General features: G+C 42.2%; 1 protein-coding gene across 2 annotated transcripts in view; it reads left to right on the top strand.

Moving 5' to 3' along the window:
- Positions 1-25843, top strand: part of LOC116945837 (supervillin) — a 155262-nt gene that overhangs the window by 11444 nt on the left and 117975 nt on the right. The window contains exon 2 of one of the 2 annotated variants that reach the window (XM_076071016.1): positions 11976-12119. The gene's annotated coding sequence lies outside the window, so the exon portion shown is untranslated. Of the gene's footprint in view, positions 1-11975; positions 12120-18081; positions 18213-25843 lie in introns of those variants that run through there. The other variant, XM_076071020.1, reaches the window with a different exon arrangement.

The following is a 25843-nucleotide window of genomic DNA, read 5'->3' as shown; positions in this document are numbered from 1 at the left end:
CGTATGACTCTCTTTGAGGAGGGTCCTGCATTGGATTTTTTTTTATCTTCAGATGTTTTCCAGATAATTAATAAGTGTTTATACAAGTGGGAGGAAACTGGAGCACCTGGATAAAACAACAACATAGGCGAGGGGGCAATTAGTCCACTTGCTGTACTGCCTCCTCCTAGCGAGCCAGAGTATGGTACCTGAAGACCCATGGGAAAGGGAGTTGCACAACGCCTGTGCGATCCACCAACCCTTGCCGCCTCTACAGTGCTGGATTATAGGCGACATGTATCGCCACCACCGCTGTCCGCCAGTAGTAAGTCACCTGATGAAGGCCGCTTGTGTTGTGGCCGAAACGTCGTGAGAATTTTATTGTGTTATTTTATTTGATCAATTTCTTATTTTATTCTCATTCTACGTGACTTTACCGAAAGAACCAACGAAGGTTATAACTTGTGTTTAAAGAACAGCCTATTGTTGCTCTACTTAATCAAGTGACATTTACACTGTAAACAGTGAGCAGCTTATCGTTTTGTTTGTCTCAAAGTTTTAAAACGTCTCTCATGTCCAGACCACCAAGTCGTAAAAGTGAACCAATTGCCACTGCACTCAAGTCTGCTGTTTCGGTCTTAACTTCTATTTATGTTGAGTAGAATATTATTTGTTTAAATTTACTCTATTTTGACAGGTGGATAAATACTAAATAACCATGGTACTCTGGTTGTATATTCAGCTGGCGTATTCTTGGTGGAAGTTTAATGAATATATGGTATCAATTTTTTCATGGAATTTGTTAACGGAATTGTTTAATGTACGAATTTGCGACGATGTATTACACAGCAGATGTTGTAGTGAACTATACACTGAGTAAGGATGGTTGGTTAGGCGTACTTACTCTTCCTGATAATTTTTGTCCTATGGGAAACCTTGGTGAGGATATTTCATTTTGGTCAAACAATAGTTTGAAAACTAAGAACACTTGACTGAGTATCCAGACTTTTTAGGAGGTTCCCATATTAGATGCTTGAACAGTTACTAAATAAAACTTGATTTGGAGCTTTCGTGACTGCAGGAATTACTCTTTGGTTCTTTCGGTGAAGTCACGGTGAAAGAAAAAATAATTAAATAATAGCATACGACGCTTCGATTGCAGCACAGGCAATCATCATCAGGTAGAAATGTAAGAGAAAACAAACCTAGTAAACTTAGAAATATAATGCAATACAACACAGAGAGTCGGTTAACATAACAGTCAACACCTTCTCTGTGTGCCGATGTGTGTGTCCCTCTCTCTGTGTGTCTCTGTGTTGTCTCTCTCTGCTTATGTGTCTGTCTATGTGTCTCCGTGTCTGTGTTTTGTCTCTCAAATGTAGCAATCTTTGGAAGAAAGTTAATCAACCGGGTAGGGTGTTGACTGTTGTGTTAGCCGACTCTCTGTGTTGTATTGCATTGTGTTTTTAAGTTTACTAGATTTGCTTTCTCTTTCATTTGTACCTGATGACGATTGCTTGTGTTGCAATCGAAGCGTCGTATACTATTATTTCATTTATTTTTCTTTCTACGTGACTTTACCGAAAGAACCAAAGAGTTACTAAATTAATTAATGTTTTGCACTACATATGAGAAGATAATTCTGAAAACCTGCATACACATGTCAGTTCTGTTGGTATTTCTCATTGTATATTTAACAACACAATGGGCATGCTCTCAAACATCACAAAAGACACAACTCCCATAATACCATGCATGCATGTTATGTGGCTGTATTATTGTTTAAGCCTGTTTGGGTCAGCCATGTCTTAAATATTTGAGTCGGTAGCCAGGCTACTTTATTGTCAGTCAAATACCAATGGTTTTATGTGAAAAATATGGAAACAGATGTTCGTATATCAAGCATTCACTAAAAGCCAGGACGTTCAACGCTGCCAGTGGCTCCATCCGTGCAGGGTCACCAGCCAAAAGCAATGCCATTACTGTGAAGGATCACAAATTCTGCTGTTTCTGTCACTAATAGTCCTTGGTTATGCCTATGGTGAGTTGGCAAATACAAAAGGCAGTAATATATGCCCGTTTCCTCTTTGTCAACACTTCTGTCTGCTCTATTGTTTTTATTTTCACATGTGTGTACATACAACATAAGCCATTGTATTCTCATGGACTCAATTATCCACATCTGGCATATAATACAACATATAACACATTGAATAGACATCAGTGTCTCCCCAGACAAGACTACAAGCCATACAACATTTTGGCAAAGGATTCTTCATGGAATCTGGCTGCTACCAAAAGTATTTTCCAAGGGCAAATCAATCATAGGGTCACAAATGTCTGTTTTTTTTCAAGGTGAGGATAAATGTTGTATTGTATTTCTTACATTTCTTAAATACAATTCATCATGCACATCTATGTAATGTACTGTAAACATAAATATTATGTCGAAATGTCACATTCCTAGAAGTCCCTCGACAGGGAACTACCAATTGCTGTTCATATCAGGCGGCTCGCTCGCAAACGTTCTCATCATCTCCGGCAACTGCCAGTCCAGCAGAGGATCAGTTGCAAGCTGTGCATGCTCTTCTGCTTATGTTTACATCAACCTGCGCCATCCTATTTGGCTGCTACAAACGTGGCACCAGTTTCCACCTATGCAACTCACCATATATTTCGGTAGGCAGCAGCACGTGGTGACCTGATCGCCCCACGCACTGAGACATCCAGATTCAGTCCCCGCAGTTTTGCGGCGTTTAGGCCCATTTGCTCACCTACCTACGCACTCAGATACTCGCACACTAACTCGCTTATCCACTCACTCATGCTTAAAAAAGAATAACCAATGTAAAGATGGCGCATTACCCGTGAATGGATGACATCATCCATACCCATTGATGTAGATGTAAGGCAGAGCAGGTAAGTGCGTATCATGTTAGGATGTTAGGATTATGTCATGATGGCTTGAATGCAGTGGATGGGCTCATCCATGCCTGGTGTGGTCACTGCACGCCTTATTATGGTCATCGTGGATGCACATTCAAAAGGGCTGCCAGAGCAGTCCAATTTCCAAAAATACAACCCCTAGCCAAAAACCCGGCCACTACAACTGTCCCTGCTCTCAACCCATGTTGATTCCCATTCGTTACACTTAAATATGTTTGTTAATCCTATTCAGCAAGACTCTGGGAAGCTTATTCTAGAATACCTTATATATCGTACTTAAAACATACCACTTTCCTTTCTGTCCGCCGTCTGATGTAATGTTATTTAAACGACCTTTTTCCAACCACGTGGGTGAGATGGCAGAACAGTACGGAGAGGGTTGGGGAGGTTTAAAGGAAATGCCTACAAGACTGGCATTGGTCATTTTGGAAAGGGAGAAGGGAGGACTATCAGATTGTAGGTAGGAGAGAGATGGACTTCAAGCAAGTCCCTCGTTTTAGTATTTAGGCACAATAATAAGTGAGGGGGGATAGGTGCGAATTGGAGAGATAGTGTTTATAGAGATGCTGAGCAGCAGAAGGAGAAGGAGAACTATCAGTTGTGGGGACAGATGGATCTATCATATGCTGACTAAGTCTCTAAGGGTAAAAATAATAAGTGGGGATAGGTGCGAAATTGGAGAGATGAGAAAAAGTCAAAGCAGCATGGCATGAGTGAGAGCGGTTTCAGGATTTTTACGTGTTAGAAAGGTGGCAGTAAACCTGAAAGGAAAATCTATCGAGCATTGCTGCAGAGCAGTGGGCACTAAGGAAGGCAGAAGAAAACGTACTTGAAATGACAGATGTTGATATCGATGCTGGGAATATCTCTAAGGGGAAAGGAGGTGCCATGAATAAGTTTGATCCTTAGTGGGGGTTACTAATTCTCGAGAAGGCGAGGGAGGTGAGACTTAGTTGGCTTGGGTAAGTTTTTTTTTAAAGAGGCAAAGGAGATTAAATTAGAAGGGGTGTGGAGATGTTACCAGTGCAGGGCAGAAGGAGGGTGACCGAGGATGAGTTTGCGGAACGAGACACGAGGACAGTGAATTTGACGAGAGAAGAAGTAACGACTGTGCACGGAGAAACTAAAATCCGAGCGGCCGTTCCCATGCGACAAATGTGGACTTTCTGTGTTTACTTTTATGTTAGCTTCGGGCATTTTAATGTAGGTACACGTGCAGGCGTGCACGTGTTGGAGGAGGTGTGGATCACCCCACGTCAGTGACACAGCAGTATCGAACTTGCCCTGGACCTCATCTTTGTTGCCTGAGCAATTTCGTGAGGACACAAATGTGGTATGTAAACAGCGCAGGGCAAAGGAAGCCAGGTGTGGTGCTTGGCAGGCCCACACCTCCCTCTGTGCATTCCGCCTCCTTCAAGTTTGTCCTCACAGACGGTGCGAAAGAAGTTCAGCCCTCATACATGCCAAGGCTTTGTCATCGTGTGGGCATGTGATGGTAGTTTACATGCATGTGGTTGTGTGCGAGTTCCACACATAGGACGGCTGCTGCTGCAGATCCCGAGATAAGTGCAGCGGTGACCACCGCTGGAATTTAGTAGTAACAGTCATGTGTGTGGTGTTTTCATGCGTCTACGTGTTAACTTTTAGTTCCAACATGCTCCCAGTTAAATTATTCACGTATATTTACCTTTATACATAAACAAAACATGAGGAAATGGGTGATTGAGAGAGAATTTCACAACATTGGCCTAAGTAAAATGTCTCTTTTAAATGTATTCTTTTAGCATGCCGTCCTTGACCACGTGGGTAAACTGTGAACGTTGTTGACATGTTGCCTTCGGAAGGTTTTTTTCTTCCAGAAAATTTCGGACATTAGCGCCGTCTGTAGCCTGCCCTAGTCGATGGTGACACGAATGTACCTGTACCGTTCTGGGCTGCAAACCTCACAAACACACATCTGCCGACAACCGGCAAGCCGGTGGGTGACCAGTCGTGCCCGACCGATTATTAACCAGTGCCGAAAGAGTCAGGCACCTGAGCCGTTTCTCGTGGAATGTTTGGAATGAATTGGCACGCGCGGATTTATCAAACGGCACTGGCACGTGCCACTCAGATTGGCCAGCGGCAGCCTTCTCACAGCGCCTGTGTGCCAACAGCAGCCAATTCAAGTCCCCCGTGGGGGGTGCCTTCCTTTCTCGGTGAAGGTAAATGAATATATATTAAGGTGCAGCCCTGCAAGGGCCTGTTTGCTGGGGGGGGATGGCATCCACTCGAGGGAAATCGAGAGGGTTATCCGTTCGTGTCATCCAATGCTGACCGGATGTTGTTGAAAGAGGTTTTGCATCCCCCATACTTTACCACACAACACCTGCCAATCGACTCAGCTGTGGATGCTAATTGTACTGCTTGGTGAGAGACTGAATAGGATACCACTCTGGATTGCAAGTCAAATGCGCTTCACATTAAACCGCGTGTACGATGACAAACCGACACACAAGTACATTTATGTTCGTTCTACTTTGGGGCCGTCCATAAATGACGTCACGCACCTGGGGGGGGGGGGGGTCTGACATTTGTGACGATGTGTGACGATGGGGGGGGGGGGGGTGTTGAGAAATGTGACGTCACATAAAAATAAATATAGACAACACGTTCTACTTAATTAAATAGACTTTTTAATAAATGTTTTCTCCTACATCATCAGAGTGCAGCGCCACATTAAATACGCACTACGATGACAATAGTTTAAAGCGATTTAAAGCATGTTTTATTTTGGGGGGGGGGGCAGAGCTTTGTGACGTCATATTTGAGGGGGGGGGTCTGACTTTTTGTGACGCCGTGTGACGAAGGGGGGGGGGTCAAAAATCGTCTCAAATCGCGTGACGTCATTTATGGACGGCCCCTTTACTGTATGTGCGGTGAACTGGCAACTGGGTTTTTGTTGTTGCGGTTTTTACAATGTGGCTACCGGTAATGAAAGAATAATGGAGCTTACAATCCTTTATCTGTACCTGCCGCAGTTGCACAAAGGTCTGCAAGCCATCAGACTTCATCGACGTTGCGATGTGGCTGGAGGCCACACAGGAAGTCCAGGTGGACACGTACGGGATTTGAAAACCCTCGAGTATTGCACGTAAAAAAAAATACCTGTACGACAAATATTAATTTCAAGTATTCTATTTTCCCAGAGCGGTTAGCGTGCTGCGCTGCGAAACCCGCCGACCCCAGTTCTAATCTTCCTCAGACCAACACCAGTGAGGATTATTTGGACCGGTCCCTAGCCTCGGCCTCAGATTCGTAACCGGTGCGGTGTGTAAACATCGCCACGAAGGAGACAAAGGCGGCCGGGTGTGGTGCTGGCCACCGGCCAACTCGTGTGTCGTGCCGGCCTTCATAGGTGCTTGCTAACGGCACTTGCCCCATCGGTTTCTTACAGGCTATGTGGAGGAATCTTTGTCTTTAACCCATTGGTGTATATGTATTGGGTATCCAGCTGTCCAGGCCTTTTGCCAGGATATTTAAAGCAATGACCACGTGACCTAATGTGTGTGCAATTAGCCCATAAAGGGTGATCAGCTGCGTGGGTGATGATGAAGTCACAACTCAAAGCCATGCACACACTTGCTCACAGCTAATTTTATTTGGCACCAACAGGTCTTCACCATGTGACACAATAAATATATTTCTCACGTAGACTCTCGGGTAAAAGAATGTAACGATTCTGATTATCTTTCGGTAACCTTTTGGAGGTATTATACAAGTGACAAATGAAACAAAAACAAACCTCTTTTTGGCATTCCTGATCTTTAACCTCACCTAACAAACCTGTTCCTCAGCCCCCTCACCAGAGATAAGTGGCGAATGATAAGACTTCTGTCTCTCTTTACCCTACCCCCACCCGATAACATCATAGAGCAGGCGGGATGTTAGATACATGGGCCTCAAGAGTGGTTTTTTTTGCGGCTTGCAGCTTTCAGGTGACGAGTAAGTGATCGTGCACATGTAACGACTTGTGTGGTCCAAAGCAGCTAGGGATATTGTGCTGTTTGTGCTGGAGGATGTGGCCCACCAGCTTACACAGGTGATTGAATTGCCCGTGAAGTTACTGTCATAGCTTAATACGTGGTCAACAGCGACATGCCCACGGGCCATGGCGCGTGCTTTGATCTTTGCGCATTCGGTGTCTCAAAGCGAGAAACAAATCGTAGCTAACTCATACACGCTTTATTCCAATTACGCACGCTAACTTGAATTAGAAGAATTTGCCGTGCGATCCCTCTTGACCACAAAAAATCGGGTAATTGGATGCCATTCCATTATGGCCTTTGGGAAAATTCGCAGATAACAGCCGACAAATGCAAATTAGGGCCTCGGGTAAAAGGTGTTCTTACGGACCATAAATCTCCCACAGTTGGGAGTTGTGGATAATTATGTCGTGGATAGGTTGAGTTTTGGTGTTTCATTCTGGCAATCGTATTGATCCATGATAAATGCCCTTTACCAGGCATCAACTGATCCAGTAAAACTGAGCTAAGGGCCCTCCTGTAACGGAGCATCACAATCGTAGGTATTGAGAGGCAATCGTGTAAGTAGTTATTGTATGTGCTTAGCTGTTGCTGAAGTGCATGTGTGGTAGTTACTGGATGGCTTTCATTAAATGGCGCGTCTGAGGAGTGACGCAGATGTCCTACAGGATTATGTCATCGCAAAACTCTGCAATAATTCGAGGTAAGCTGGTTAGAGTTTGAGTGACTGCAATGAACACATGTGAATTTCACAATTCGCTTGGAAAAAACGTCTCAATTATTCAGATTTTCTATTATGTTGGTGTGCAAGAGGATTTGCTGCTGCAGATGAGGAATCACATTTCAAATTAATATGTAAATAAAGGCAGGATCAAAACAAAACTGGTGCATTGAGGATGTAAAGTATTAAGGTTACTAACCTTGCATCGGAGCTGATTTCTGTTGAGAGTGATTCCCAGTTCGGGAGACCTACGACACTCATCTATTTATAACAATGTGTGTGTCTCATGCAATCTCTGTTATGTGAACATTTACAGTATTAATAGAAAGATATTTGTACTTGGTTTAACAGTGCATGGGCACTTGATGGTGAACAGTACGATTTTTAGTTGCGACTTTAGATAGGGAACAGTGTATTTTAACGAGCGGTTGACGATCATCTCCATCTGCGTCGCTTTACGTATGTGCGCAGAGCATCGTTATATATTGGCTCTTCGTCCAGAATCCCGGCAACTGTCACATTTTCTGTATGAAGAATCGAGAAATATCGATTTATTAATGTCTAAATTTGCAGTTACTCATTACAATAGAGTATAGGTTTTGAATAAGCAAAGCCTGCTAGTCACAAAATCACATTCACGGCACAGTTTTCCGGTTTAGCAAAGGAACACGTGTGCGGCAGGTGATTGGACTTGGATTGTGGTCTCCACTGACTGGGTCCGGTGAATGGGGCCTTGCTTTTGTGGCTTCTGGCATTTGTGGATCTTTGCGCCACGTGAAGCCAGGCCTGGTCACTAATTTAAAACATTCTCTCATAATGCAAGCTCTGTTTGGGTCACTGGCAAAAGAAGTCCGCTTTTTATAGAGCTTAAAAATTGCCAGGTGCATCCCCAGGTACAGGTTTGCTGACGAGTGCCATCACGCAACCTTAATTACGGCTCCACTAACCCACCGTAATTGCAATCGTTATAACTCTACCGCATCACCATACACCACCCGCACGCTGCTGGCTTACTTTTTACACTCTCCTGTCTTTCTTCAGATGTGGTGTAATACCTCACTTTACCAATATAACAAAACAATAAACCACAAGGTACAAAACCAGTAAAAAAAATACCCACTTCGAGAGGCCTTGTGAACTTTAGTAGTGCAATCTTTGCACACTGAAACAATCAAATACTTTATGATTACTGTACTTATGGGTTGGTCTTCTTGGTTCGTTCGGTAAAGTCACGTAGAATGGAAATAAAATAATAAAAAATAAAACACAATAAAATAAGATTCTCACGACGTTTCGGCCACAACACAAGTAGCCTTCTTCAGGTGAAGAAACAGGACTGTCCAGAAGACAGCGCTTGAGTGAACATTGCCAAGCATGGACCGCGTCTTTTAAGCTGTGTGGGAGGAATTAACATATGAATTAGCATGTTACCCAGCACCACCTCCGGAGCGGAGGAGGGTGGCGGCTGGGCACACAGAAAAAGAAAGAAAGAGAACAGCCAAGGTGCGCTGCTCTGTCCTGTGTTGCATTATAACTATGCTGTAAACTGGACTACTATACAATACAATATTATAACTTCCAATCTAAACTACATGGTATAACATCATATCCATAGACAAAATTCCACCTTTGAATTATACAATGCGTTACTATACACTACCCTATACTTTAGACTATAAAATATTAGACTTGTAACTTTACACTATGTATTATTCTATCAACCCTACTATATACCACACTGCTGTATATTCACTATACAATTACGATACTATATTGCCTTATGAATTATGTTAAACATTACAATGTTGAAAGGTATTAAGAGGCAGTGCCAGCGAATGGACTGCGGTCTAAAGGTCACCGTAAAATACAATAAATTAAGAACCGAAATGGTTTATAACATCTTTCCAATGGTTACTAAGCCAGAATCCATCTTCTCGGTTTAAATTGTCTCTGTGTTTGTATATGTGGATGGCCTCATGAACGAATCTCTCATTGTAGCCGGATGGCTTGCAGAGAACCTCCGTCTTGCAGAAGTCAATGTCATGTGAGCCCACTGAATTATAACAGTGATCTGCCATGGCCGAGTTCGTCCTACCGTGTTTCAAGTCTGATTTATGTTCACGGATGCGGTCCGAGATATGTCGTTTGGTTTCTCCAATGTAGCTGCTACCACAGAGGTAACTTAGTTTGTAAACGCCCGGGTACTGTATGTCTGGAACCACATCTTTTACAGACGGAACCAGATCAGGGATTATATGTACTGTGTTGAATCGGACCTGGATCTTGTGTTTATTCAAGATTTTGTAGATCTTTTTTGTGACCCCCGCAATGTAGGGTAAGGTGATGGTTTTGAATGGCTCCTCAAGAGGATCCTTCTTCACGAAAGCTTTACATCTAAAATTATGGGTTGGTGTAACAATGAAAACAAGTAAATATAGCTGTTGCATTGTCCCTATTGTTACACATGTAGGATTGCTCATGTCATGAAAGTTAATAGACAGACCTGACATATAGCTTGTCGCAGCCAATAGTTAGGTCACAGTGATCTGTGGGGGATGTCTTTGTGACACAATTTTGGCCACATCCTTTTGTGAATTTGCTTATAGACAAACGTAGGCATACATTTGATGCCATCACTGGTTGAACCATGGTGTCTAGATAAGGATTTGCATTGAATTGGCACGTAAATGTCATAATAGCTTCTCTGTGCAAAACAAAAGCAGAAAACTGGAAAACGCATGAAAGAGACAAAAAGATCCACAAAATACTGTTCGTCTTCGGACAACAAAACGACAACGAGCTCGTGCAGCGAGGGGCAACAACCACCGGCATTTTGTTCCGGAAACATCGAGAAAAAGCCCAATATATAAGATGGGATAAAAGACCATGCTATTTCTTCCTTCATCAGTCCACACCCCAGCCCATCCAATACTTCACAGTACCAGCATTCCCACCACCCCCCCCCCCACAGAACAGTTCCAGCAGCTGAACCAACACAAGCGTGATGCAGCACAGGCAACAGACCGAGTGCACGCCATTGAAATAAAGTTTGGGCAGACCACGGGTGATTTTTCAGCCCACCGTAATGTAGCTCTCCTTAGCCTCCAAAGAGCCTCCGTTCAATCAAAATGTGCATCCTCTTACTGGGGGTCCGCGTGCAACCCCAAAAGTGACCTGTACATAGGTGGTGAGAGCCTTCCTAAAAACGAAATGATTCTATTATATTCTTAGCTCTTTCGGTAAAGTCACGTTGAAGGGAAACAATAAAATAATAAAATATATATATATAAAACAATAAACATTTTCACGACGTTTCGACCATAACACAAACGGTCATCATCAGGTGTGAAAAACGTTGGTTTTCACACCTGATGTGTGAAAACACCTGATGATGACCGTTTGTGTTATGGTCGAAACGTCGTGAGAATTTGTATTGTTTTATATATATTTTATTGTTTTCCTTCAACGTGACTTTACCGAAAGAGCTAAGAATATGAATTACTGCAGTCACGAAAGCTTTAAATCGAAATGATTCTAATTTATTACTTAAAAACTGAAACTGTGTACTTACGTGCAAAGGAGGTTGATGGCTGTGGTTCGGGATGGACTTTTGCACTTTTGTTACAGATGTCAGTAGGAAGTCAGAACAGGGGGGTACAATAGGAGAGGAGTCGTAATATTTAGGCAATAATGTTCAGGCAATAATGTTCATAATATGGAGGAGTGCCAGAACGACGTCAAAAACACATTACATTTTAGCTGGGCAGGTTTTGCTTCTTTTTGTTGTTGGCAATTTATTTCTGTGGTGCTATGAGTATCGTGTTGTGAGATGAGGAATCCATAAGGAAACCTCCTGGAGCAGTGCACCCTGTGAGTGAGACACCTGCACCATAGAAGGGATTATTCCACAGAAAAAAAGAAACACATTCCAATTGTAATATTTTCCACTGTATAGGGCAAACTTTCCCATACACTCTGCCTGGAGATTGTCGCATGACAGTCAAGACAATATTTTGAATTTTCATACCTGCCCCCCTCCTCCCCTCTCTTTTGCTCCCCCCCCCCCCCCCATTTTCATTTTTGGAAAGATCAGCCATCCCTGTAAAATTCCAACAGCAAGCTCTGTAAATAAGGACGTGCATAACCTGCCACGCCGGACAGTATGTGTATTGGTGCAATGTACCAAGTCGAAAAATATGAATAAACACAATATTCTTAAAGAAAAAATTCATAGATGGAATTTAATGAAATAGAAGATTATAAACCAGATTTTTTAAAATTATGTTTTTGGTGTGTGTGCGCAGTCATTGTTGACCAGACTGAGACCATCATTTTACTGCACGAGAGAACGTGGATAATAACACACAGCAGCTTGGAATTTAACCCAGAATCTGGACAGGACTGGTTCGGCACTATGACCTCTGATCCACTTGGCGAATTCTAGCGGGGTAAGTTTTTTTTTAATGAACTATATAAATCAAATTTTGTGGTGAGATTTATATCAGGCACATATTTCAGAGTTGTACAAGCTCATGCATTCACAAATCAACGTCTGCTTTTCTAGCATATATATGTACACTCAAAAGTACACACAGATAACACAGTACTTACATATTTGCTCATGGGTGCAGTTATGTGTATAGGAACAAATACGTGCACATAGGTGTACATTATTTGCACGATTATATGCACAACTGTGTAACCACATGTTGATATTTCAATACTAAAAATACACTCACAGAAAGGTAAATATGTACACATATGCCTGCACACATAATTGCAAGGCATGAACACACCCAAACACCTTTGATATAAGAATGTCTATGTAGTTGCACAGGCTTAAAACCACATCTGAGATGGACTAGGAAATAGAGACTGGTTTACAACAGCATTGGCCAGGGTATGACAAACATTCCCAGAATTTGACCACTGTTCTTCAGGCAAAGTGCCAGGAGTACAGGGTGTGAATGTGAATAGTAATACATGGGCAGTTGGTCCAGCAGCGGAAGTTTGATTAGAATGGAAAGAGTAGCCTAAAATGGATTTGCTCACAAATGCCTTTCTTTCTGCAATGTAATATTTGATGTCGATTTTCCCTGAAGGTGCTGTTTAAGTAATAAAGCTAAACTATCGAATGGTAATAAAACATTGAGGTGAGTTTAAAAGCACGTCATAGTTTTGGCTGCCATTCCTTCTTGGTGTTGAGAAACCGTATCAATTGAAAAACGGATTCTCTTTATTAACAAAACATGGACCAATGTTATTTTGAAGGGAGACATTCGGCTACCTATTGTGAGCACTGGGAATGTGATGCCCACCCATCTGTCTGTCCATTCGTCCTTTCATCAGTTACCACTTGTACTGTTTACATTAGAACAAAAAATAAATCGCTCAGTTGATCAGTACAAAATTTACCACACAGCATAACAATCTTAGTTCCCAGAACAGTATAGCATTTTGGCATTTTGTTATTAAAGATGTGAGCATGAATAAAAAAATCACTTGCACGATAGTTAGCCATGAGGGCCTAACCTAGGAATAGCATATAAATTGGAGGCTCTCTCATTGAACTGCCTTGCCAGAGAAAACACGATTGAATATGAGGATAACGAAGATAGCTAGGCACGTTTTGATCAGGAGGAATATAATAGAAAGTGGAACATTGGATTCAACAGTTTAAAAGTAATAATTATCAGGTTGTGACTGCACTTTCAGTTGTCATCGCCGAGGGAGTATAATTGTATTCTCGGATAAAGATTTAGTATTTTCAATACCAGGGTTAAACCTGGTTATTACTTGAACAGGAGACTGCTTGGTAATATAAGGTATGTGTGGGGTTTAGGTGTCCAGCAGGTATATGAACAGCAAATAATTATTGAATCAGTCTTTGCAGATATTTAAGTGTCTCCCCTTGTATGCGTGGCAGCTTTTAGCCTAGAATAGTGTAGGAAACAAGTCGAATATATAATGTATGACACAGCTCCTAGGGAGTGCGTGGATCACGAAGGGTGTGTGGGTAATTGGAAGCATAGATAATAGCCACACTGCAAAGAGGAGATTGACTGTATTAGCCACTTTATAAATATGGGTTAATAGTAGACTTTCTTTGTCATTGCTTATAGATTAAAACATCATCTGAGAAACATTTTAAAAATATGTCAAATACGATGTCATTTATATAAATCAATCTTTTTTAATTTTACGTGCCAGTATGGCCCTCAATAAGGTAGGCATCCGTGTACATGACAACAAAATGGGAATGGTCCAGGAGTATGGGACAACAATAATAATAAAAAAACAGTACATTAGAATTAAAAGAATAATGTATGACAAATTCCACTTTGATGGAGCATTTAGAAAACAGCAGCCAAACAATCTGAAAACATATCCATGGCATTGTTGATACATCTGCAGTCTTATTCTAGTTTGTAACATGAATTAACTTAATCCCATAATAGTAACACTTTTAAAAACATATAGTTTTCACTCAAACTATTGTTCAGTGGTGTTCATATCCAGTTACCATTTTGTGGTGGTGAGTGTACAGGACAACCACTGTTGGTTTTCCACAGACTTCTACGCATCGTATCACCCCTGAGGGTTTTTTTTTATTCAGCCTTCTGACCACACCTAACGTCATTTGCGAGTGATATCTGAACCGGGCCTGGACCTCCCCCTTTTCCATCATGCACTGACCGGCATGGTAATGTATGGTCAGACTGCCACATGACGGACAGCATAATGGGGGTTGTAAAGTTTATTTTTAATCGTTCTAGATCAAGGTTAGTTGAAACACAGAACTCTTTTTGTGGTATGTCCGCTTTTAGTGGTCTGCAGTGTGTACGAGAGGGAATCATTCCTCTGTCAGTTTGGCACGTGCCATATGAACGTTCATGTGAAAAGGATCGAGTGCTCACCTTGAACACCAACTTTAAACACGACGTTACTTCTGTGTTATGAGTGCTCTAAAAGGTTTGGTCACATAATCTACACAATTGATCAAAATTGACCCACAAAATACGAAGCTAAATAAAACATTCCTGTATGAGCTGTCAAAACAACAGTACTACTGGATACCACAGAGACTGTTATGTCCATTTAACAGTTTATTTCGACAAAACAAGTAGAAAAGAAGGAATGCATGCAATAGGTCTATTTCCCATATCTGTCCTTCCACTTAAAAGTGCTTTGTTGGGTCTGTTGCGCCTTATAAAAACGTAAATTTAAACATCCCTTCAGCCACATGGCCTTCTGGGAGTGCATAATCTCAGCAGAATTGGTTCAACAGAAGCAAACTCTAGGCTGGTTTTGACATTCATTGCCTCATCAACAGTCAGGTCTGCTTAAACTAATGATGGTGAACTGCCAGATGTTTATAGGCAAGAACCCTTTGGTTAGATGTAAAATGAAGTAATATTTATATCACAAAATTATTATTATCTTTGTTATGTATACTGGACTCCCATCATGATGCGAAATATTATTTTGTAAAAAAAAAAAGTTGAAGGAATTGGATCCTTCAAGAAACATTTATCATCCACAATTAGTTTACTTTTAGTGTTCAAATGTCCCTTTTTATAGACACTATACACTGTAACTTGTATGGATGTTTGTTGAAGTTCTTTCCAACCATATGTATCCAACCGTGCTTAATCGGAGGTGTGCCCTGCAAACTTGGGTGCAGCATAGAACCAATTGTGCTTTGTGATGTTCCTGAAAGTAAAAATAAATTCCAAGAATGAAATGCAGTGCTTCTGCAGCTGCCTGCCAGAGCTTATATACATAAGTGGCAGGGCAAACGTAGCGTACAACCTCATGAAGCAGACATTTGGAGAATGCCGGAGTCGAGGGTGGGGGGGGGCGTTGCCAAGGGGCTCGACTGTATCTTGTGTGGTGTGGAGGACCCTTGGTCCACTGTTTATTGAGAGGCTTGGCACGTGCCACTTGGTTGTGCTGATTAATTGGAAATAGCAAGCTGGACTAATTCTGGCCTAGTCAGTCTGATAATGTAGTGGAGGCTGGCAAATATATCCTTCTAAAGAGCGACCATCTTGTGGAGATGATAACATACCAAGAGATACAACCAAATCGTTGCCCTTCCAGCAGCATGCCAGTGATAGCATGTAGGTTCCAGTGCAAATGAGAGGAAAGTCCTTAAACGTGAATTACTCTTGAAATAATCTTAAGCCCTTTCTCAAACCAACTTGAAATACAAGCATCCGTACGCCGCATTGGTTATTGGCTCGTTCGACCATACTTCATAACGCTGGTCAGTGCGAGTTACAAAAGGGACCAGTTTAGATATCACTCTCCACTGATGTTAGCCATAGCCAAGAATTTCACTCGGGTTTGCAGCGTCATAGTACAGTGTTCACACCACTACCACTGCTTTACCAATTTTTTCACGAAAATACTGCTATTTTATACCAAATAGCTTTAAATATTGGGATGAAGGGGATGATCCCATCGCTAATAAGAGAATTTGTGAATCGGTAGCGTGTTCGTCCTGTTGTCTGTCATAAAATGTAATCATTTGACAATTTACCAGCAATATTGCTGGTAAAATGGATGCATAAAGGAAATCATTCCAGTTGGACAGTGTACAGAACACTAAGGAATCACGCATTGATGACATTGGTGATGAGAGATGGCTATCATCATCATCATTGTTCGTCTTCATCATTATATTTATCTATCTATCGTCATCATCATCTCTTGACTTTATCATCCATCTTCGTCATTCCTTATCATCTCCCTCATCCATTATCATCAACGCGTGTTATAGTTGTTATTACACTCACAGGAATAATTGGTGGCCGCTGGATTCTAACCTTGAATCTCTGCAACAAGCGACGAACGCGCTACTACTAGGCCATGCCACTGCCCAATTTCTGTTCACGTGGAGGACCTGCCAACGTGTGCTTGTTTACCAATATACCGCGTATATCACAACCTACGATGCTTGAACAAAATTACCTGCATATCCTGGCAGTGTTTCACCAAACAATATTTGGAATGATCATTTTTGACTGATAACTTGTTCAAACATTGCATGTAGAATGACACATTTGGTCTCCGACAATTTTGTTGGAGGGATTCATCTTTTGGAGACTATTTTTTAAAATTATTAAAAATAAATTATTCCTTTCTGGACATATTTACAGTAGTATATGCTAATCAGTGCATGATGGATTGAAACGTGCGCTTTTCAACGTTTTAAGCAAAATAAAGCAGAAGGCAGGTGTTTGAAAGGTGTTTATCAGCACCCTTTAGACGCCATTTTTGGAAATTCAACACGAGCATGGAGTGCTGTTTATTCAACCCCGCAGCAGAGCAGCTGGAATCATGTGGTGTTTAGTAAAATATTGCAATTGCCATGTTACGTAAAGTGCCAGGCTAGTGCCATGAAAGGCGTTGTAAACAACGACTCTGTATAAAAGTGCTATAATTGAGGGTGCGAGAAGAGTCTGGATTGTGTGAGAGTGTTGTGAAGCTGGGGGAGCAGTCGTGGGGCATCTCTGGGGGGGGGGGGGGGGGGGCAGCTGTTGAAGGGGTGACGACGACAGCACGCCAGTGCCACGGACTCGACAACCCCCATGGGCCCCAGACTCCCCACACAAATGTCTCCATTGTTGGTTCCTGATCCTGGTCATCAATGGCTGAGGGGCACAGCCACACAAGCACATCCAGAAAAGGCGGCAACAAAAACCCATGATTGTTTTCTTGTTTTTTTCCTTGAACATACGCTGAGCACAAGATGTTCTTGAAAATTCTTCTTGGTATTTATGCATATCGAGGCAATGAGACATTTATGGAATAAAACAGTTTTCACCCCCTTACACCGTTGTACTGTCACAGGTTTTGTTGACTAATTGCTCTGTTTTCCCTTTTTTATTGTTAGTCTGAAAAAAAAAGACGTGAAACTGTGTTTTTTCCATGACGGAGGACTGGTTCACTGGTTCTCAATTATTGCATCTACACTTTTCAAAATGTACTTAAATCCTGGAATGAATCCGCTTTAAACAGGGCATAGCTCACCAGAGCATCATTACTCATTAAGTTTTGTAACTCCTGGCATTTGAATTTCAATGTCTGCTGAAGTCATTAGGTTAGATATGTGCAAAGTAAAACAGCACACACATTCCCTGTGTTATCTTGCCATTAACAGTGTGTGCTGTTTCAAGGGTGCCTTGTATAGGCTGCGATTACACCACAGCAAAAACATTCCTTCAAATAATACAAAAATACAAGTACTTGCAAAACTTAACTTCTTTAACGGTATGTCAAAGACCTTTTTTTATAGAGTGTGTTGTGCATGTTTGAAATTTGATTAAGCTTTATGCTGTGATGCAATGGGGGGGGGTGGGGGAGGTGGTGGCTTTTGAATTTGACTCGGGTTGGGTAAGAGAAATATGTGTGCAGCTGATAGGCTGGCCTGGCACGCTGCTCCCAGCTCAGCGCAGTCAGGAATGCACACTCACTTCCACTCTGGCTGGCTCGATGCTTGCTCCACGTCCTCTCAGCGTGAGCGGCGACACTGGGTAAGCATATACAGACACGAACCCCTTGCTCGTTCGGCACACACGGGCACAGCACGCACGCACGCACACGACGCACACAAGGGTCCACACACTGGGGCGAAGGGAGTGTCGTTCTGGTCACAGGAGTAGTGGTAAATGTGTGAATTGTGGTTAAAGTCAGCGACTTTGCTTCGAGATCAGAAATAATGTAACGTTCCAGAACTGTTGTTTTCGTCGCTGAAGTTAAATGATCTTACTTCCCATGTTCATATTGTGCCCTGTTTGTCGTAGGTTCTGAAGTTATGCATATTTCCTCTCTTTTCAGCAGGAGTTTGGTTGTCGTGTTTCACCTATTTATATGGTTGTACAAAAAAACTGATTCTTCTCGTAAGGTCTTTAACCAATCTAAATATGCAAGTATAACTATACTTGCATATTTAGATTCACGTTCAAATAATGCTGCTTTTGGTTTGAAATAACAGTTACACTGAAATTAACCGTTAAAATCTTAAAAATGTCAACAAGGACAAATGAACCAAAGCTAACTTTTCACCACGGCACACGTGACTGTGTCAAGACTTGTTCAGGCTGTGTTCAGGTACACCCTTACCCCAGGCACCTCGGCTTATCTCAGTGTTTCCGGCTGTTTTGATTATTCTCGATGTTGCAGTTTAGCCGATGAGTGCTGTATTGGCCAGGAGCCTCCTGCAGCCTGGCAAAGGCGATGCCGCTGCCAGACTGCACCGGCTGATAAGATTGAATACTGTATTATTGTGTGAGCTCTGCGTATAATAGGAGATAGCGGTGTGCAATTAAAAAGTAAAGTGTTTGTGCAATTATGTATTATAATTCTGAGGTGAATGTATGTAGTTGTTCTAGAATAAATGGATTTCTTCCTAGATTTTTTTCTCTTTATTGGTATTTAATTTATGTATAATTGTTAAGTAAACAGGGTGACTAAAATAGGGGTCACTAATAATAGCTGACATTCCTGGCAATAGTCTTTCCAAGCACATAAATGGCAGTGGTATTGATATATGTGCTTGTGCAACACTTCCAATGCAATATCTACAAATAAAGCGTTATACAACTAAGCAAATGCATTTTAAAGCCTAAATGCTTGACTATGTAGGGCCAGGTTTATGTGAAGACACTTTTCGTTATTTATAAGACCACAGTGTCCTCATAGCTGTGTCGGCCAAGGCGTCCTCCTCACAGTTGCCCCCGATGTTAATCTTGTACAGATTTCTCCCTCACATCGCCTGGAAACGGGAGAAGGCACGGTTTGGGTTTCTGCTCACTCGTGGTGCTAATGATCATGTGAGCAGTGAGATTTACAGGCGCAAGCCCTTTGCTTCGTTCCCTGCCACGCGACCCCTGGTTTTAAACGTTTCACCCCACCACATGAACCACCTGGCTTCTGGGCCCTGCACAGTTATTCTTCTCTCACATGGATGTTTGAAAAACAAACACAGCATAAAGCCTAAGGTTTATTCTTTGAGCTCGGTTTCAAAGCAGGGCCGTAATTAATGTGAAGGCTCTTTTTTATGGATAATATCATTTTGGGCACATTCTGAAGTTCTGTCGGGAACACTATTATTGCAATGTTTTATCCAGATACTTTAACTGCTGCTAACAAAATAGTCTTACTGTCAGATTGGTATGCATTGGCATGTTTTCTACTCTATTGCTATGCTATTTTACAGCAACTGTTTATGGAAAATATAATAAAATGTTGATGTATAACGCATATTAATGCCAGCTGCTGTGCAAAAAGGTAGGCATGTACACATTTGTAGCCTTTGAAAAAAAGATATGCTTTTTGTAGAGAGCTCACATTGTGGTGAAGGTAAGGACAGACGTTTCACAGAGGCCGGCAGTGAATGCGGAGACTACTCACGTGCCCAGCCAGAGGGAGGCAGTGTCACACCCAGACGCAGAGAAGAAGCTGCCTTTTGAAGCACCACATGTCTTATGACAATATTGCTCCATAATACACGTTTTTTGGGTTAGATCGCATACATTTAAATGTGTCATTAAACCCGCCACCACCCGACACAGCCAATTAGTATGGTTTGTCAGGTAAACAAAATGTGCCAATTCGTTACTACTTCAGCACACCGGCGTGTTGGAGAATAAACCCACAATTCTAGTCCGACGTTTCGCTGGTGATTGCAACCGGCTTCAACCGACAGCCAGAGCCAGTCTCTCCCCATTCTAGCATTGGTGCAAATTCCATATTTCTTGAGCGAGGGCCAGTTTCTCCACAGGGCAATCACTATTGAATTCATCTTCTTTGGTTCTTTTGGTAAAGTCACGTAGGATGAGAATAAAATAATAAATTGATAAAATAAAATAACACAATAAAATTCTCACGACGTTTTGGCCACAACACAAGCGGCCCTCATCAGGTGAAGGGACGAGACTGTCTGGAGGACAGCGCTGGAGCGCTGGAGCGCTGGCCGAAACGTCGTGATAATTTTTATTGTGTTATTTTATTTTATCAATTTATTGTTTTATTCTCATTCTACGTGACTTTACCGAAATAACCAAAGAAGATGAATCCTTGCAGTCACAAAAGCTTTAAATCACTATTGAATTGTCACAGCACCCAACAAATTCAACTCCCGAACCCATCATTCAACTGTCTCCTCTGTATTTGTCAGTACACAGTACAGTAGTTAAATTTCTCACCAGCATACACAATTATTAGGCACATTTAATTGCAACCAATAAAAACGCAACTCCAATTCTACTGGCATATCCAACTAATCTATAGCAGCAGAGTTTGCCTGTGTCTTTGGTATTATAACGTTTACACCCTTTTGGAAGCCTCATGCTCTATGTTTTTCGACAAATGCCACACGGAAGGTTGGATTTTCATTTTGTGCCAAAAGTTGTCTCCACAACAATTGCCGGCTCAATGGCAGTCTAGGCACAGGTTACTCTTGTCAGGTATAGGGTGCTGCCTAAACACCAGCCTTCTGCTTCACCAGAATCTGTCAAGTCAAACGACGACAGTGTCGGAGATAATGGCACTGCAGTGGTGCCCACGCGATCTCGTCGCCACGGTGCGCTGCATCCACGCTCATTTGCCTTTCATCAGAGAAAGCGGCTCTCGTTCTCCTAAGGGCAACTCGAGTGTCGTTCACCTATCCTGATTCTGCACCTGTTTGTCCTGTGGGGCCCTTCATCCAAGGGATAACAACTTGTCGGCCTGCTGATGTTCTCTGTTGTGCTTCTGAACGATGGGGTTGACTCCCTGTATATGCCACTCATGATTCATTCAATATGCTGTACAGTTAAAAATATACATATTCACGGGCCGCATTTTAGTTTTGTCGTTTTATATTAATTGTCGAGATAGTTACGCTAATCGGAGACGGCACGATAAACATAAAAATCAGTTCTAAAGAAATGAGTTTTCAATCTAGAATTAAAAGAGTATATCGCCAGTGGCTTCCTAATATCGGAAGGAAGAGCGTTCCAGACGGCCACAGAAGCGCATTTGAAAGCGCATGATGCGGTGACTGTCTTTGATGGCTAGCCAAAATCCACTGCTGCGAGGATGACCAGAGTTCACGTGATGGAAACAACGGACTTGACAGGACTGACAGGCCGGTATTTATTTAGCACCCATACCTAAACCCTTCTATAAGAGTGACCCCCTGTTATTCTTAATTGCTTGTGTCCCTAAACTCTTTACCCACCATTCCAACACACGCTGCGTTGACTGGCCATAGTCTCTTCAATGTTTTCGAGTGCAGAACAAATGCTCTGCATGCATTAGGGTTTTAAACATGTACAGTACTTAAAGTTAACATGTTGCAACATCTCGGGCCGATGGTAGTTCAAAAACTTTCCATATATATTTTTTTAAAATGGAAGTCCTGTTATGTTAGCGAGTAGGTATTGACCTACTTGCTGCCAATTCTTGGGTAGGGAATGATTTCCTGCTTGTAACATTATGTTCCGTTGTCAGCTGGAAGAGCACACGGGATTTTCCTACTGTAGAGGTGTTTATTAGCAGATGTTTTTAGCCCTGTGTTTTTCACTGCTGTGGAAATATAAAACTTTGAAATGTGCTGCGTAGTTTTTTTCAAGGACGGATGATGAATAGTAGGAGACTATGTGGAAAGAATTCTTGCAGAAAATATGGCAGCTTCTAAATGTGTAATCCTCCATTAGCCTTGTACTTTGCAGTTAAACACCAGCATATCTGTAGACTATATAGTTGATTGTTTAAAATGTTTTTTTAATATAATGGTACTCCAGATATATAATTTTAAATGCATCAATTGTTACGCTCGGTTTTCTGTACAGAGACTCCGCTAAGACTCTATGCGACAATGTTTGTAACACACAAGTGAGTGATGGCGTGAGCTACGGATAATAGCATATTTCGTATAAGTGCATACTGCCAGCCTGTTACTAAGGCTTTGCCGATAAACCGGATTACCTGTTTTTTTGTACTTTCGTCATTACTTTTCCTCTTTCACTGTACAATTGTGGCATAAGTTTTACGTCAAAAGACAAAGAGATTTCCGTTTGGAACTCAAACAGTGAGCAGGGCATCACCCCATGTCAGAGGACATCTGCCAGAAGTTGATGGCACAAAACTACCTCTAAAATCGCTTCTTATGTACATAAGGTGGCCCACCATTTCATATGACTCACAAAGAGTATTCATGGTTTGGCAATGTATTTTTTTTCAGAGCTAGAATAAATCAAATTAAGTAAAAGCATATATTTAACATGATTCTTTTTGGTGTGCAGTCATTGGTGCTCAGGCCGAGACAATACTGTTACAAACTAAACTTCAGAACCCATTTAAATTATAATGGGTGCCTGCCTGGATTCTACCTGGCTTTAATCTGTGTTATAGTACTTGACCCAACATCCACCTGGCCACCTCACTTTAAATATGTATAATATGATAACAAAGTAAAGGAATGGGTTCTAGATTTAAAGCTTTCGTGACTGCAAGGATCCATACTCTTTGGTTCTATTCGGTAAAGTCACGTAGGTAAAAAATAAAACAGCAAAAATCACGACGTTTCGGCCACAACACAAGTGGCCTTCATCAGGTGAAGGGACGAGACTGTCTGGAGGACAGCGCTGGAGCGAACACAGCCAAGCTCAGACCGCGACCTTTAAGCTTTAAGCTTGCCGCGATCACAAGCTTAAAGGTCGCGGTCTGAGCTTGGCTGTGTTCGCTCCAGCGCTGTCCTCCAGACAGTCTCGTCCCTTCACCTGATGAAGGCCACTTGTGTTGTGGCCGAAACGTCGTGATTTTTGTTGTTTTATTTTTTACCTACGTGACTTTACCGAATAGAACCAAAGAGTAAAGAAATGGGTGCTAAATGTCTATATTCATCAAACAATACCACAAATAATTTAATATATTTTTCACCTACCTACATTTGTCAATACGTGTAAGCCATGGATGGAATTTACCGATGTTTTTGTTTGTTTTAAATCTATAAGGAGGTTCAGTTATTATATTATTTACGATTTACTTCACATTGTGTTTAAGCTTCCAGTTGCTGCAGATAACTAGTTTTGGCTCAGCTTAGACTGGTAACGTCTTCAGTATCAAATTACTGTCTGCTCACACTCTTCAGCGCACATTTCAAGTGAGCTCTTGTGTTTCAGTTTCGTTTTATTTGCAAGTTTCTTTTTGGGCCTTACAATATATAGATAGGATTTTTTTTTCACATGCACTTGGAAGGCCTGCAAGCTCATTTTAATATTTGAATATCCTGATGAATTATATTTGCTGGAACCGGTTTTCATTCAGTATAATTGATCTGTTGTGTATATCAAGCAGTTACCGTGGTTTTTATGTGCCGACAGCCAGTGACGATCTATGTAGTTTTCCAAATTATTCTTTAAATTGCAAAGGTTAATGATTGTCAGTTAGTCTTTGGACTCTTCATACATTCCAAAATCTCTTCCAAAATTAGTTTCTGTTCATATGTACTTTGGTCATAACTTTAATAACTGTAATATATAACAAAAAATGGAAACACATTTTTTTTTAAACCCTTTGTTGTAATAGTGCATTAAATCGTTTGTCAACTTAATCATACACTCTGCTGTTATTGCAAAACGGTGTCTTCATCAGCAAAACATTGCAGCAGAAATCTCAGCATGTTTGCTTGTCAAGATAACATCACCATTGTTACACATGTTATGAAACCGGAATTGTGATGCCTATTGGCTGAACATATAAACATCAAAATATGCAGAGGACCACTAAGCTTGGGCAGTTTTTGGCACTGGCTCACTGCCTGGCTGCTTCCTTCCCACTTATCTGTGGTTCCCGGCGCCTCTGGGTCGTCCTCTCTCTAGAATATTACATTTAAGAGCCCTGCGATTTTGACACGATTTAGGCAGCAAGACAACAAAGGCACTGGAAAGCAGTTGTATGCATACTCTTTGGTCCTTTCGGTAGTCACGTAGGTATACAATGAATTAAATCACGACGTTTCGGCCGCAACACAAGCGTCCGTCATCAGGTGGGACAACCACAGCAAGTAACAACTGCTGAAGTGGGTAGAAAGACTCCTGTAACATCAGGTTATTTAGGTAAGAGAGGGGGGGAGGGGCCAGGGAGGAGAGGGTGGGGTGCCGGATGAAGAGCAGCTAGAAAGAATCAAAGGGCAAAAGCAGGAGCAAAAGCAAAGGGGAGATGCGGATATGAAGGCAATATCATAAAGCATTTCAGGTTTTACCTGGTTGTATGCACGTTAAGGTTCATCAGTATGGTATAGCCATAGTTGGCCTGATGCTGTCGTTTGTGCCGGAGAGAATTGTGTTGAGAAGTCCTCACACTCCACTGTGGGGACAAGCTGTCGCCACCGTGTCGCTCCGTGACTGGCAGCAGAGGGCGGTGCAACAACAACAACAAAAATCACTGCTGTACAATTCCGATGCTCCCACATCTACACAGCCCACCTTCAACAACCTGCACTGACCAGCATGGTGGAGTATGGTCAAATGACCCCCATGACCTGCATGGCGTGGGGAGGCCTCGTCCAAGCAGTGGATTGACAGGAGCCCTATGTGTACACCATGTTGAATGAGGCAACGCGCTCCAGAATTTCTAAACGTCCTCGTCTTAGAGCAGCGGTTCTTAACCTGGGGGTGCGAGATGCCGTTTCTGAGAACCAAAGAGGTGCAGGCTGCGGTGAAGGTTAAGAGCCCCCGTCTTAGAGGGTCACTGTATTCACACGATGAGAATTCCCACGTTAACTCGATGACAAGGGCAACAAGTACCATGGTGAGAAGTTTCCACACGGGTGAAGCAAACCACTGAAGCATCACCAGTGACGTCCGTGCTACGTCGTATGCTTAGATGCACACAGTGCTGGCACTAGCTACCTTTACTCGTGCCCGGGGAAGAATTCACAGAAGTGCCCCCCCCCCCCAACATTTTCCTCTCTGCCACCCGACAGCTGTTGAGGGGGGTCCACCCATTAATTGCATTTTTTGCGCCCCTCCGCCCCCTCTGTGTTTTCCACCCCAGGAAGCCACCTGTGTCGCTTACCTCTAACGCTTCCTCTGGATGTATGGGATCTTTTTGTTGCAATTAGTGTACTTTATATAGCCCAATTAGCGTACAGTATAGGACTGGGCGCCAGGATGGT

Source organism: Petromyzon marinus, chromosome 2 (assembly GCF_048934315.1).
Source record: "Petromyzon marinus isolate PM22_M1 ecotype Great Lakes invasive population chromosome 2, UKy_Petmar_22M1.pri1.0, whole genome shotgun sequence".
NCBI lineage: Eukaryota > Metazoa > Chordata > Hyperoartia > Petromyzontiformes > Petromyzontidae > Petromyzon > Petromyzon marinus.
This window is presented reverse-complemented; position numbering and strand designations above follow the sequence as displayed.